General features: G+C 38.6%; 1 non-coding gene across 1 annotated transcript; it reads right to left on the reverse strand.

Moving 5' to 3' along the window:
• Window positions 1-14495: 14495 nt before the first annotated feature.
• On the reverse strand, window positions 14496-14602 carry LOC119057301 (U6 spliceosomal RNA). The gene has a single exon (XR_005084051.2). It is a non-coding gene; the product is annotated as a U6 spliceosomal RNA (small nuclear RNA).
• Between the last annotated feature and the right edge of the window lie 840 nt (window positions 14603-15442).

Here is a 15442-nt window from a genome sequence, read left to right on the forward strand (position 1 = left end):
TCCTTGAAAACAGTAAATTTTGGATTATTTATTGATATTTGTTTGATAGATATCTCTGCATTGCACCAGAATCGCATATGGGGTAAGCGTGGGGCATTCTGGACACTGGGAATTCCCAGTTCTGGAACCAGGAGTGGGTGTTTCTTCTCAGCCAGGCCATCCTGTAATTCAGTAATGCCCTTGAAGTAAAATGGAGCTATTAGTAGTACCTTACATAACTTATACATGAGGCAATGATGTTTGTTAGGTCCTTAGTGAGCCACCAATGTACAGTAACTTTCAAGTTCCACACACTGGAGACTGACCAAGGCCTCTTGTCTGTGCACAAATAGCCCATAATTCTGGGCTCTGGACCACTGTTTTTTTTTATGATGGAATATTCCTATGGACACATTGGATGCCAGCCTGCAGGTTCCTTGCTGCTGCCTAAATGCCAGAATGGGGGGAGTGGTGAAGCAAGTACAACTGACAAGTATTGTCACTGCTCTCTTTCTGAAACTATGATAGACATTCTGCCTTGGGGGTGGAAAAAGGGGTGACTGCTCTTCAAATCATTCCTTGTTTTATGAACTTGCTGGCACTTTGTTTCAAGGGTTTCACTTCGTTATTGCATCTCATCTCTCTTCCCCTCTTTGTTCAGCAAAGTCAGCATGGAAGAAAAAAAATTTGCCCCCATTCCTCACTCCTCAGCTAGGAAGGATAAAAAGTGATCCTGTCAGCAGTTTCAGCAAACCCAGTGACTCCTCTTTATTCTTCATGGAGGTGCAGAGGTGGTCTGTTCTGTGCCCTTTCCCTGGACTCTCCATAGCTCTAGTCTCTGAGCCACTAACATATCAATAAACCACTAAAAGGTTCTCTGGTGGGTGAAGGCTACAGCTTAATCCAAACCATGCTGGCTCTGGACAGTGCTCTGTGGTATGATGCAGGGTTTTTTTGTTTGCTCATTTTCTATCTTATGTCATTTTGTTAGGTTGTAGTCATCATTCTTGGAAGTGGCAGACTACTAATATAGCATAAACTGAAAAATGCCCACTTGCCATTGAGTGACAAGTTGAATCCAGTTCTTACACCTCCATCCAGGGAAAACGCAGGAATGCTGGGTCTCTGCTAGGGGAAGAATAGTACATACCAGAAGCAAAAGCAGCATTATTCTGAAACTGTTTCTGTGAGTTTACATGAAGATGCCACACTGTCTCCCTGTAGAACAAGGCAGGGGCGACATAAGGATCCTATATAGTAACAGATTTGAGTTGCTTTCTGCCCACTCAGCTTCCCTTGCCTCTGTGGTCATGGTCAAGATCAGGCCTTGAACCTGGGCATCAAGCCTCTGTAACAGCAATTGCACCCTCCCTTTTCCCTCTTCTTCACTTTCCTCAGAGACTTTCCCTTGTACTTGGCAGGTGCTTACTACATGGAAGATGGTAATAGGAAACAGACCCTGGTCTTTGTACCTTCTCCTTGGATCTGTCGGCTGTTTTCCACTGATGCTAAAGAGGATTGCTCTTCATTTAGCACCTCGGGCATCCAGGCCTTTGCCGAAGCTGAGTAGATGTCCAGGATATCCTCATATGTTATTTCTAAGAGGCTTTGGTGGGTGCTTTTAGCTTTGCATCCTTTAGCATCCTGAGGGTCTAGGGATGTTGATGATGATGATGATGATGATATGGTGGTGATGATATCTTACATTTGCATGACTCTGAATAATGCTAGCCTTTCTTGTTGACCTTTACAAAATTACATTTTTTTCCTTCTACGTTTAGTATCCTTGCTGGTAGAGAAGGGTAAATGCTTAAAGACAAAGATTCAAGTGAAAAGAAATTAAAAAGCTGCTTGGATTGAAGGCTAAGTCGGGCACCAGGCTCTGAGACCCGAAGAAGATGGCTCAGTTCCCCATTCTGCTTTTGCTCTCTGACCTTGAGCTTGTCTCTTCCCCCTCTCAGATTTCCTTCCTACAAACGCTGCTGTCACCTGCTTCCCTCACAGAGGCATAAGAGTAAGTATCGGCAGGTCAGTGAAGCTCACAGTTCTGGGGCAGGCAGAAGTAGGATGAACTGCTGAAGCTGACAGTGGGGTTCTCACCCCCTTTACTTCTAGAGGACTCACCTACTGTTTCTTCCTTTGTATTATGGAAGGAGAGTGGCTAGGAATTGGCTTTGCATGACTTACAGGACCACGGTCAGGAACATGCCCTTCTACTGCATTTAGGTAGCACCTGATGTTTATGAGCATCCTTCCAAATTCCCCCACTAACTTGTCAAGTTCATCATTCTTGTCACTAGTGTCTCACAGAGGAGGGAGTGGCAGCAGGTAGCATCAGAATGACATTTTGGGGTCTCTGATTTCCTGGAGTAATTCCCGTAGTCTTATTCAGATCAATTCCTAGAAGAATTTTGGGAATCTGCTGGCCTTTGGGCCATGGGTCATGGGTCATGGTATGGGCTTCACAAAGCTTTTTTCCGTCAGACCATGGTTGCTCAGGGACAAGGTCAGACACCCTAAGGGCTGCTCAGAATGACTTCTTATAAACACTCTTGCTTCACAGTCTCCATATTGGGGTCTCATCTTCTTCCCCGTACAAGGAGGAGGATGCCCCCTGAGCAGTCCTAACTCTTTAAGCTTGTTTTTAATAAAGCATAGAAAAGCAGATACTGAAGACTGGATGGCTGTGAGTGTTATGTTTCAGGGATAAAAAGTCCATCTAGCATGACCCTCTGCCTATGCCTTTGACTCAGGTGTATGAGGCTCCATCAGGAGGGTCAGAAATACTATATTGCCTCTTGAAAGATTGGGGGAAGAAGCAGATGCTGAGTTTTCTGTAGTATTAGGCTTTTCCTGAGGGCTCTGCCAGAGACTACCGACCTGGGTCAGAGGAGATCAGCCTACAGTGCATTGTGATGGAAGCAAACCCTGGCAGCAGGAGCAGTAGGAATCTAGAGATGTGAGTGGCCACATACTAGTTGCCTGAGGTTGCAAATGTCTGAAACATTTTTTTTTAGTTTTAAAAAGTATAAAATAAATAAATAAAAATAGAAGAGGTGTTTTAACCTAAGCTATGTGTCACAAATCTCAATATTTCAATTTCCTTTCATGTTACTAAATGGAACCACCAATAATGAAGAGTGGAGTGCAGGGCAAGAGGAAAGGAACATTGAAGTTACCAAAACAATGCTTCTGAGAAACCTCAAAAGGCGGTAGTGTTTACAAAGCCCAGTAGATTTTCAGGGCTTTGTGGGAAGGTCAAGGCTTTCTTCTTTCTATATAAGAAGAGCCACCATTGGATCCAGCTATTTTTATTGTGGTTCTTTTGTTCTCACAGCTCTGCATAAGGAAGAGAAATTGTTCTTAAGAATTGTAAATAAGCCACTTTGAGATGAAACCTTGAAGGTGAAGCATTACATTATCTAAAAATATGCTAGTTTTTCCTCATATTTTCTTTTTATTTTTTTATTGTTGTTTAAGTACATTTGTCTCCATTTTACCCCCACCGCACCCTCCCACCCCACCCATCCCCACCTCCCACCCTCAAACCCACCCCCTTTGGCTTTGTCCATGTGTCCTTCATACATGTTCCTTGACGCCCCCCCATTATCCCTTATTATCTCCTCCTCTCTGATTACCGTCAGATTGTTCTTTATTTCAATGTCTCTGGCTGTATTTTGCTTGCATGTTTGTTTTGTTGATTAGGTTCCACTTATAGGTGAGATCATACAGTATTTCTCTTTCACTGCTTGGCTTATTTCAATTTGCATAATGCTCTCCAGATTTGTCCATGCTGTTGCAAAGGGTAGGAGGTCCTTTCTTTCTGTTCTGTAGTATTGCATTGTGTACATGTACCATAGTTTTTTGGTCCACTCACTTACTAATGGGCACTTAAGTTGCTTCCTCCTTATAAAGTTTTTATACACATAAATTCTCTCTCTTTCTCTCTCTCCCCACCCCTCCCTTTCTTTCTCTCTCTCACACACACTTTTCAGTGATGACTAGACTAACATAAAATGGAAACCTTTGGAAAGATTATTTGAACCTATATTTTTTAAAGATACTTAATGAAACCAAAACATCTGCCAAAAATGTTGTAAATCACGCTAATTGAATCTGAAATGAAACCAAATATATTTAACTGGACTGAAAATATTGGGCAAATATATAGTCTCCAAATCTGCTGAACAGAAACAAAACTATACCATCAACACCTTTTTTGATTCAAACTCATAATTCGTATGGAATTCCTCTTTTTGCACTTAATTGAAAATATACCTTGAAAGTGTCTTGGATTTTATGTGTCCTTTTGATCAGGTTGCTTAGTCCCTATAGGGACCCCCAATTTTCCTAATGACTCATTAGAGGGAAGTTCCTGTGAGGAACCTGGAGAAGGTGCAGGATTTTTTCTTTTACAAAGCAATAATTTAAACATATAATGGTCATAAATAATAGTGGTAGAAATAATGATTACTGTTTTCTCATTTATTATTATGTTTTCTCAATTAGAAAACCCTTTGAATCTACAAATATTCATCCTACTAACCATCATTTTTATGGGAATTTAGGAGACAACTAATATTGTACACAATAATAGATCCAAATGAAGTCAATGGCCCTAAACATCTGACTTGTCTTTGCCACTGTTCCAATTAAAGTGTAGCAGTAAAAGCAGAACTCACATTGATTTCTCTTTCTGTTTTTTTGAAAGTGGATTTTTTTCTTTGAGAAGCAATAAAAAATGTATTCTGCAGGATCATTTTTCTTTGTGCTAAAAAAGGTTGCTCCTAATGTACTCTTGGTTATCTACTTGATAATGAGAAAAGTTTTGTACCAATTAATCTATTGCTAGTATTTCTTTTTGCTTATTTTCATTCAATTTATTTCAAAATATCAAGAAGGAAAAGTAAGGAAAAAGCAAAGAGCAATCTAGGCTTGTCAACTGCATAGGATGTCACCAAAAGCAAATGAACCACAGTGAGTTTTCACATGGTGGCAGGAGGGGGTGTGCAAAATTACATCCGAACAATTAATGAAATCTACTAAACTGTTAAATACTTTAAAAGAGACTATAAGTTACAAAAGGAAAGTGTTAATTATTTTAAATGAGTATATCACACTCAAGTGATAACCAAAAAATTAAAATCAAAATGTAAAATTGATACTGGAGTATTCCTTTTCAGTACTATTTTATACAAATATGTCTATTTATAACATGATTGCTGTGGGGGGCAGGGAGAGGAAGTGAATCATCAAAGATGTTTTGATTTCATGACTAAGCTTCCACTGGAAGCTTATCTCCCTGATGCACACACTATACCATTTGTATGCACACCTCGAGTTACAATTTCCTGTTATTCTTTATTCATGTAAAACAAATGCAGCCAAAATATGGAAAAGAGTTACGATGGGTGTTAAAATGTTCCTCCCATTACAGGCTATGAGAGAAAAATCTATCAAAACCTCCATTCTGTTTCACTAGTATCTATTTGCATATGTCAATGAAATACATTATTCTTTGTGAAAACCTTAAATGGACTTGGAAATATTTTATGGTCATAAAAACCCCACCTTATTTAATATTAGCTCCAGGAGAAAGAATCTTTTCTGCTGAATGGCGGCAGTTTTCGGGACCTTGGAGTGTTTTTATCTCGAAGTGACTTGTACCTGGACCCAGTGAAGGCTGGCAGGGAAGACAGAACTAAGGTTGTTTACAACTCCAGTTACTGACTCAGACAAGGGACCACACCATTAGCCACCATTTCCCTTTGAGAGATACACTGAACACTTTCCTCCTGTCGAGTGGGAGAACTTTCATTAGTAGTCATTTCTCTAAAAGGAATTATGTCTGTGTCTAGAATATACACATTACCAAGATGAGCTTGAAATTGGATCTTGTTTAGGCAATCAAAGTAGCTTTTTTGATTTACTTTCCATCACTGAACTAAAAAAGTGAAGGCACAAATAACCACATTTCACACATAATTATGTTGAAAAACAGCATTTCAACAACTTGAAAGTAATTTCTACAATCCAACTTCATAAAATTTCCTGCTACTCCTTTCACAATGGTGTGATTCCCCATCCACCTTCCCCCACACTGCCCATGTGTGAAGTACACAGGATGCATTTGTGCATTTGGGAGTGCAAATAACTTCTACATCTTTAACTGTAATGGACTCAATACTTAATCCTAATGTAGACATCTTTTCTTTTTTTATGAAAAGGGTTTATGATGGGGTGGATATTAACAGTTTTGTGCAAATATAATAGGTATGAACTGGAATCCACATTGAGAATAAATTTATTCATTTATACAAAATAAATGCTGTTAAACAACAGCAATCTATGCTGTTAGAAGTAAGGACAGTGGTATTATTAGTTTTTTAAACTTATTTGAAAATAATTATAAATTCACAGCAGGTTGCATAAGAGAGTGCAGAGAGGTCCTGTGTAACCTGCATCCAGTTTCCCTGAGTGGTTGCATTTTGTATAATTGTGTTATAATATCATAACTAGGAAATGGACATGGGTACAATGTGAGTAAATAATTGTATGTTATTTTTAATTTCATGTGTAGATTTTCATAACCACCACCACAACACACACACAGAACTCTTCCACTATGACAAAGATGTCTCCTACTACCAGGTGAATTAAACTCCTTCCTCCTCACCATTTCTAATGGTGAGCCACTAATCTATTTCCCATCTCCATAGATTTATCTTTTTGAAAATACAGTATGTGACATTTTTAAATGGTTTTTTTAACTTAGCATAATGTCCTTGAGAAATCTGTTAATGTTATATGTATCAATAGTTCATTCCTTTTTGCTGCTACAAAGTATTCAACAGTATGATGTACCCCAGTTTGTTTAACCATTTACTTTGTGAGAGACATTTTGGTTGTTTCTGTTTTTTGGATATTACAAATAAAGATTCTATAAACAACCATGTGAAGGTTTTCTGTGCAGAAACAAGTCTTCATTTCTAATGGAGAAATGCTCAGGAATGTAATAGCTGGATTTTATGGTTAACATAGTTTTAATTTTTTTTAAAGAATTGCCAAGATGGCAGCATATATAAATATGGCTTGCCTCCTTGCACAACCGCATCAAAATCCCAACTAAACTGTAGAACAATCGTCAATCAGAATTGTCAGAAATTGAGCCAAATGGAACTTTTAGAAATACAGAATTAAAGGAGAAACCACACTGGGACTATTTGGAAGAGCAGAATCATGGAATGGGCTGGTCCCACACCCAGGTGTGGCAGATAAAAATCAGGAAAAATATCGCAGGAAAAAGGGGTCCCAGTCCCACGCTAGGATTCACAGCTCGGGGTTCCAGTACCAGGAAGATAAGTCCCCATAACTTCTGGCTATAAAAACTGAAGGGATTGAGGCTGTGGAAGACAGAAACTGCTGAAGTCTTAGGCAGTCCCTCTTAAATGACCTGCACACAGACTTACTTGGACTCATTCCCTTTGCAGATCATTTTGTAGCTTATGTTGTGTGACCTCAGAGAAAACACAGTTGGTGGCTGACCTTGGATGTGCCAACAGCAATCAAGGCTCAACTACAATAGGGAGGTGTACACAGCTCACATGGTGGGTACACCTTGATTACCCAGTCTGGATAATAGGGGAGGCTGTGACACTGTATTCTGCAGGACTCCTACTAAATTAGGCCACTCTATCAAGCTTGGAAGACATAGCAGCTATACCTATGAATACATAGAAACTAACACAAGGAGGTTGCCAAAATGAGGAAACAAAGAAACATGGCCCAAATGAAAGAGCAGATCAAAACTCTAGAAAAAGAACTTAAAAGAACAATCTATAGGGAATCAACAGTAGAGTGGATAAAGCCCCAAATCAAGTCAGTGATATAGACTATAAGGAAGCAGAAAACAACTAGTCAAAATAGCAGGAAGAAAATAACAAAAAAATTAGAATAGTGTAAGGAACCTCTAGGACAACTTCAAGCATAACAATATTGACATCATGAGAGTGCCAGAAGGAGAAGAGAGAGAACAAGGAATTGGAAACCTATTTGAAAAAAATAATGTCAGAAAACTTCCCTTACTTGGTGAAGGAAATAGATGTATACATCCAGAAAGTCAGAGTCCCAAACAAGATGAACCCAAAGAGGCCCAAACCAAGACACAATTAAAACAACAAAGGTTAAAGACAAAGAGAGAATCTTACAAGCAGCAAGAGAAAAGCAGTCAGTTACCTACAAGGGGGTTCCCATAAGACTGTCAGCTGATTTTTCAAAGAAGTTTTGCAGGCAAGAAATATTTAAAGTGATGAAAAGTAAGGACCCACAACCAAGATAACTGTACCCAGAAAAGCTATCATTAGAATCAAAGGACAGAGCTTCCCAGACAAGAAAAAGCTAAAGGAGTTCATCACCACCAAACCAGTATTGTATTAAATATTAAAGGATCTTCTTTAGGAAGAAGAAGATCAAAATATGAACCATAAAATTGCAATAAATACATATCTATCAACAATTGATTCTAAAAAATATAAACAAATAAGCAGAACAGAAACAGAATCATAGATACAGAGAACATTATATTCATTGCCAGATGCGCAGGGAGTTACAATAATGGACAAAAAGGGTGAAAGGATCAAGAATTTCAAATTGGTAATTACAGAATAGCCATGGGGTTGTAAAGTACAGCACAGGGAATAGAGTAACAGAAGAACATATATGCATGACCCATGGACATGGACAATGGTGAGAGGACTGTCTAAGGGAATGGGGGGTTGCTGGGTAAAGGGGGGAAATGGGAAAAAACTGGGACAACTGTAATAGCATAAACAATAAAAAATAATAAAGTAAATAAAATAAAAATAAAAATAAAAGAATTTGGCAATTTTTCAGTGACCGTATTACTTACATTCCATCAGGATAGTATGAGAAATCCAGCTTATCTGTTTTCTTGCCAACATTTATATTACCATTATTTTTCAATTTTATGTCCTGTAACAGGTGTGTAGTAAAATATCATCGCATTCTTAATTTTAATTTCCCAAATGATTAGAGATGTTGAGTAACTCTTCGTTGTTTATTTGCTATTCCTATAACCTCTTCAGTGGAATATCTCTTCATATTTTGTCTCTCATTTTGCTTCCTTTATTTTTGCGATTTTGCTTAACTAATTCCCTCAATATTTTTAGCTTCTTGAAATAGCTAAAAATATTTCCCCATCTCAGTATGTGCAGGTTGTGATTTCTGCTAATGATGAGTGATTCTTTTCACTTGCAGAATACCTATGGTTTCTCACCTCCTCTACATCGCTCATCCTCTTTTCCTGCAAAGCCACTTTGTAGACTTATTGCTTACTGTGGTTACTGATGGCACTTTAAAGTCCTAGTGAACTCAGACCAAACGACAGTTTTTCCAGGAAGTCTTAACTTTTCCTACCAAATATACATAATCACTCATCCTTTAAACTGACACAATACTTTTAAAAATAGTTCCCAGTGGTACTCTGGCAGATGCTGTGGATGCCCTGTCCATATGGCACTTGGCATATTCTTACATATTGACTTCCTTGCCAGCAGCCACTCCTCCTTGTCTGAAGCTTTCTCTGGCTTCCAATCTGCTTTGCTTGGGCAGAAGTACTAGGAATAACTCTATCAGGGGTGAATAAATACCACAGCTTCCTCACCCCTCACTTGGGATTCTTGGTTGCTCACAATTCCACAATGGGATTAAGCCTGAGTTGTCCACAGTACTAATTGGTGTGATGACAAACCTTTTGTTGGCTGCTTTCCTTGGCTCACTCTTCTACTTTCCTACTGATATTCCTGAGGTCCCCTTCTGAATAAACTTAAATCATTTTCTCAGCTTTTACTTTGGGGGAACCCCAAAACAGACAGCAAATATTACCATCTACCATACACATGTGATCTGTTCTGCTGAACTGAAAACTTTGCAGATAGGAAATTATGAAGAGGATATCCTGCAAGGAGAACAGAAGGCACAAAGGCCACAAAGCAAACATGTTCTTTTTTAAATTTATTTTAATTGTTGTTCAAGTACAGTTTTCTGTCTTTTACTCCCATCCCCCCCAGTACTCCCCCCTCCCCCCCCCCATTTCCACTCCGCTTAGTTTTCATCCATGTGTTCTTTATACTTGTTCCTGTAAATCCTTCCCTTTTTCCCTGAAATTCTCTCCCCTCTTCCCTCTGGTCACTGTCAGCCTGTTCTCTATTTCAGTTTTTTTGGTTATATTTTGCTTGCTTGTTTGTTTTGTTGTTTAGGTTCCATTAATAGGTGAGATTATATGGTATTTGTCTTTCACTGCCTGGCTTATTTCACTTAGCATAATGCTCTCCAGATACATCCATGCTGTCATGAAGGGTAGGAGTTCTTTTTGCTGTATAGTACTCCATTGTGTAAATGTACCACAACTTATTGAACCACTCATTTACTGATGTGCACTTAGGTTGTTTCTGGCACTTGGCTATTGTAAATAATGCTGCTATGAACATTGGGATGCATAGGTTCTTTTAGATTAATGTTTCAGGATTCTTAGGGTATAATCCCAACAGGGGGATTTCTGGGCCAAAAGTCAGTTTCATTTTTAGTTTTTTAAGGAAATTCCATACTGTTTTCCACAGTGCTGTACCAGTCCGCATTCCTACCAACAGTGCACTAGGGTTCCCTTTTCTCCACATTCTCTCCAACTTGTTTGCTGATTTGTTAATGATGGCCATTCTGACCAGTGTGAAGTGTTATCTCATCATGGTTGTAATTTGTATCTCTCTGATGGCTAGTGATGTTGAGCATCCTTTCATATGTCTCTGGGCCTTCTGCATGTTTTCCTTGGAGAAGTGTCTGTTCAGGTCCTTTGCCCATTTTTTAATTGGATTGCTTGTCTTCCTGGCGTTGAGTCATATGACTTCTTTATATATTTTGGAGAACAAACCTTTGTCTGAGGTTATCATTGGCAAGTAGATTTCATTCCTGACCTAAGACATTGTGGTTTATCTCAGAATGAGTTATAAAGCCTGTAAGACTCAGTGACTTTGAGAAGAATGTCTCCTGAAGACCAGGTTGAGAGGTCTCCAAATCCATTTTAGTTCTGATTAAATAAAGACTTTTAGAATTTAAGGTATGCAATGAATGAGAAAATGTGCTCAACATCAGTAATCATCAGGGAAATGCAAATCAACACCTCAATGAGATAGTAGCCCCTACCTGTTAAAATGGCTATTATCCAAAAGGTAAAAGAAAAATGCTGTTGAGGATTTAGAGGAAAGGGAACTCTTGTGTACTATTGGTGAGAATGAAAATTGGTACAGCCACCAGGGAAAATAGTATAGATGTTCCTCAGAAAGTTAAAAACAGAACTAATATATGATCAGAAATTCTGCCTCTGTGTATACATTCAGAGGAAATGAAAACAGGATCTCAAAGAGATAGATGTACTCTCATGTTTTTTTTTGCAGTGTTACTTACAATAGCCAAGATATGGAAACAAACTGTTTGTCAAAAGGGAAACGGATAAAGAAGATGTGATATTTCTATCTTTATTTTTTACCTCCATCTCTATATCTGTATGTATATCTATTTTCCTACCTACACACAATGTAATATTATTCAGCCATAAAAAGGAAAATCCTGCCATTTGCAATATGGATGTACCTTGTGGGCATTATGTTAAGTTAAATAATCAGACAGAGAAAGATAGACAGTATATGATATCACTATGTGTGGAATCTAAATCATTGAACTCATAGAAACACAGTAGAATGCTACTTGCAGGGGCAGGGGGAAGGAGGGTGAGGAAAATGGGGAGATATGTAGCCAAAGGATACAAACTTTCAGTTATAATAGGAGTAAGTTCTGAGAGTCTAATATTCAGCATAGTAATTCTAGTTAACAATACTGTATTGTATACTTAAAAGTTGCTATGAGAATAGAGCTTTAATGTTCTCACCATAACAACAATAACATGGTAATTATGTGAGGCAAAGGGTGTGTTAACTAACTTTATTGTGGTAAACACTTTTCAATACATTCATGTATCAAATCATTACATTGTACTCCTTCAGCTCTCACAATGTTATATGTCAATTACGTCTCAGTAAAGTGGAAAAAGTTATGGCATCAGCGGAGGAAAGAAATATAAATACCATAAATATGTTTTTGCATTTTTTACGTGTATTTTCAGGAATAAAATGTTTAAGAGGGATAATTTGTTGGCATTAAACTAGCTTTCTCTTAGTTATGAATCTTTGTTTTGTGTTCCCGTTATCATGTCTGCATAATAAATTACCCCCAAAACATAGTGGCTTAAAACAGTGGAAGGATTTATTTTGCTCGCAAATCATCATTTTGGGCAGGGCTCATTGGAGAATAGCTATTCGTGCTTTACTTGGCTTCTGCTGGAAAGTGGGCTGGATTCTAGAGCCATCTTAAGGTCTATTCCTTTATGTGTTTAGTGGTTGATGCTGGGAAGAAGCAGATAGCCGGAGGCTGGCAAGGCCAGAGCTCCTTGGGCATTGCTCCCATCTCTACAGGAGGTCTCCCTTGCATTGCAGCTTCAATGTAGCTGAACTTCTTACTTACTGGCTCAGGATTCTCAAAGAACATAACCCAAAGGATCGTGTGAGGCAAAGCCATATTGCCTTTATTACCTGGCCTAAGAAATCATAAAGGAAGTCTGTCAAAGTCTATTGATAGAGGCAGTTACATATGTCCACCAGGTTTAAGTGGAGGAGACATAGGGCCCAAATCTCAGTGGCAGAGTATCGATGTCACATTGTAGGAAGAGCATTTGAGATGTGACATACATTGATTTGGTCATCTTTAATAAATAGTATCTGCTATATTTTCCTTTCTCTAATATGTGCTGAACTGCAGACCTGTGAATTCTCTCTCATTGCCTAATAAGCAAAATAACTCACAGTGTCTGAGGCCTCAGTCTGACCCCTTTAACAGAACAACTGAAAATAATTTAAAACATTAAGAAAACATCCATATTACATGCCATCCCCAACATTTCTGCACATGAGAATTGCATTGGAATCAGACAGAAATGAGTCTGAATATCAGCTCTGTCATTTTCAACTCAGGTGTCATCTGTAAAAGAGCATGAATTCCTATCTCATGGTAGTTATGGTGACTGAATAAGATACTTCATGTAAGCCTTGAGCAGAATACTTACCCATACGTCTTCTGGGTTTCAGAGGGGAGTGGTAGTCATGGTGATAGAAATTAATAGTAGTAATATCAGTGAAGTACTTTTAAAATGTCTCTTTTGAATCATCTTTCTATATATTTTTTCTGCTATTCACCTAAATTCCACAGTAATTATGCTTCTTTTAGTTTTATCCCACCCAAGCTCATAAACATCAGTGCTTAGAAACTCATGCATATCTGATGAATGCACATTGGCTTGAATTAAACAGAATCAAATCCAGTTTTCTCTAAAAATAATACCTCAGTTCTGTTTTTTGTTCAGTCAGTGAGTCACTGTGGAACTTGGCCCTGATAAGTTTTGTGCATTTTGCACAATTATAATATTGTGCCTCTCCCACTGCAGAAGACCTATTGGTTAGGATGTCAGCGGAAGTCTTTTTCACTTGTAGTGTGTGTGTGTGTGTGTTATGCCCTCCAAAATGAGGCCTCTGCTCTCAGTGAAGCCTGTGAGCACATGGGTAGCCCCTGCATTTTCTCCTCCCATTCATTGCACTATGGTGCCTGCAGTTTGTGTTACCCATTTTGGGTGAAATTTCAGACTCTCTCATGGGCTCTCTTGCACTGCTGTCCTGCTCTTACTCTTAAGTTCCGCATTTCATTGAGAGTTTGTAGAATTTTTTAAGGCAAGTGATACGTGTTCTACTTCACTAATACTTTCATTCACAAATATATGCTTAACACCCACCCCTGGCCAGACACTGTTCTTAGCCCTGGGAATTTACAGAGAACTTCGCAAATGCTCTGTTTTAGGCTGGACTGCCCCAGAAACAGACTTGGGACATGGATTCATGTGCAAGTCATATACTTGGGAGGTGGTATCAGGAATCACAGTAGGGAAGTGAGGAAGTAGGACAACAAAGTATGGCGTCAGTAAGGGGTGTGTTTTCCAGTCAGTTAAATACTATGGAGAATTGGAGCTTGATCCTGTCCAGGAACCTGTGGAACAGTGCAGACCACATTTCTTGGAGTTATCCCACTCAAGGGGTAAAGGAGTGGAGTGTTATACTCTTACTATCTCCTATCATGCCTGCTCATAAGAAGGTCATGTCAATTCCTGGGCCCCTCTGCAAAAGTAGGTTTCGGCAACTAGAGAAATCTCGAAGGCAAATAGTTATATGTGATTAAAGGTGGGCCAGTGTCAACTGAAATGTTGACTTAAAGGGGTGTGTTAGTTTCCTGGGGATACCTTAATAAAGTACCACAATGTAGATGGCTTAGACCAACAGAAATTTATTGTCTTTTTTTAAATTGTATTTATTTTTTAAATTATTTTTCAACTACAGTATTCTTTCAAAAATATGGAACGCTTCACGAATTTGCGTGTCATCCTTGTGCAGTGGTCATGCTAATCTTCTCTGTATTGTTCCAATTTTACTATATGTGCTGCTGAAGCGAGCACCAGAAATTTATTGTCTTTAAGTTCTGGAGGCTTGAAGTCTGAAATCAAGGTGTTGGTAAGGCCACGCTCCCTCTGAAACCTGTAGGGAAATCCTTCTTTGTCTCTTTCTACCTCCTGGTGGTTTGCTGGCAATCGTCGTCATTTTTCTGAGTGTAGAATCTTCAGTCTAATCCTCTGATGACACATGGCTTTCTCCCCGGGTTCTTCCTTAGCCTTTCCTCTGTGTATGTCTATTTCTGTGTCCAAATTTCTCCCTTTCATAAGAACACCATTATATTGGATTAGAGCCCTCCCTAATGACTTCATTTTTACTTGATCACCTTGGTAAGGACCTTATTTCTGAAAAAGGATACATTCTAAGATACTACAGGTTAGGACTTCATGATATCTTTTTTTTTGGGAGACACAAGTCAACTCATAACAGAGGATAAAAGTGGGATTCTGGCAGCATCTGATGTAATCTCTGATTTAAAGAGCCTGTACTCTAGCAGAGGAAAACCAATAATATAAAGAAAATAAAAACAATAGATAGTATATATGGTGATCATAGTTGCAAGGGAGAAAAATAAAGAAGGAAAGTAGGGTATTTCTCTGTAGTCCCCAAAAAGCATTTCTACACACAAAGTCAGGGTCAATAAATGTTCATGAACATGACTAAATGTATAACTACAAAGTGCATCATTATCCACATTATTGTTTGCTGGATATTTAATATCCATCACTGACCATTCAATTAGCATTCTGGGTCTCCATGGAGCATTTGTCTCTTGTTATTTTAACAGATTTGTTTATTTACTCACTAATGACTTTTAACAGTTACATGTATTGAAAGTTGAGAAG

Source organism: Artibeus jamaicensis, unplaced genomic scaffold (genome assembly GCF_021234435.1).
Source record: "Artibeus jamaicensis isolate MK-2021 breed Jamaican fruit bat unplaced genomic scaffold, CSHL_Jam_final contig_685, whole genome shotgun sequence".
Classification (NCBI taxonomy): domain Eukaryota; kingdom Metazoa; phylum Chordata; class Mammalia; order Chiroptera; family Phyllostomidae; genus Artibeus; species Artibeus jamaicensis.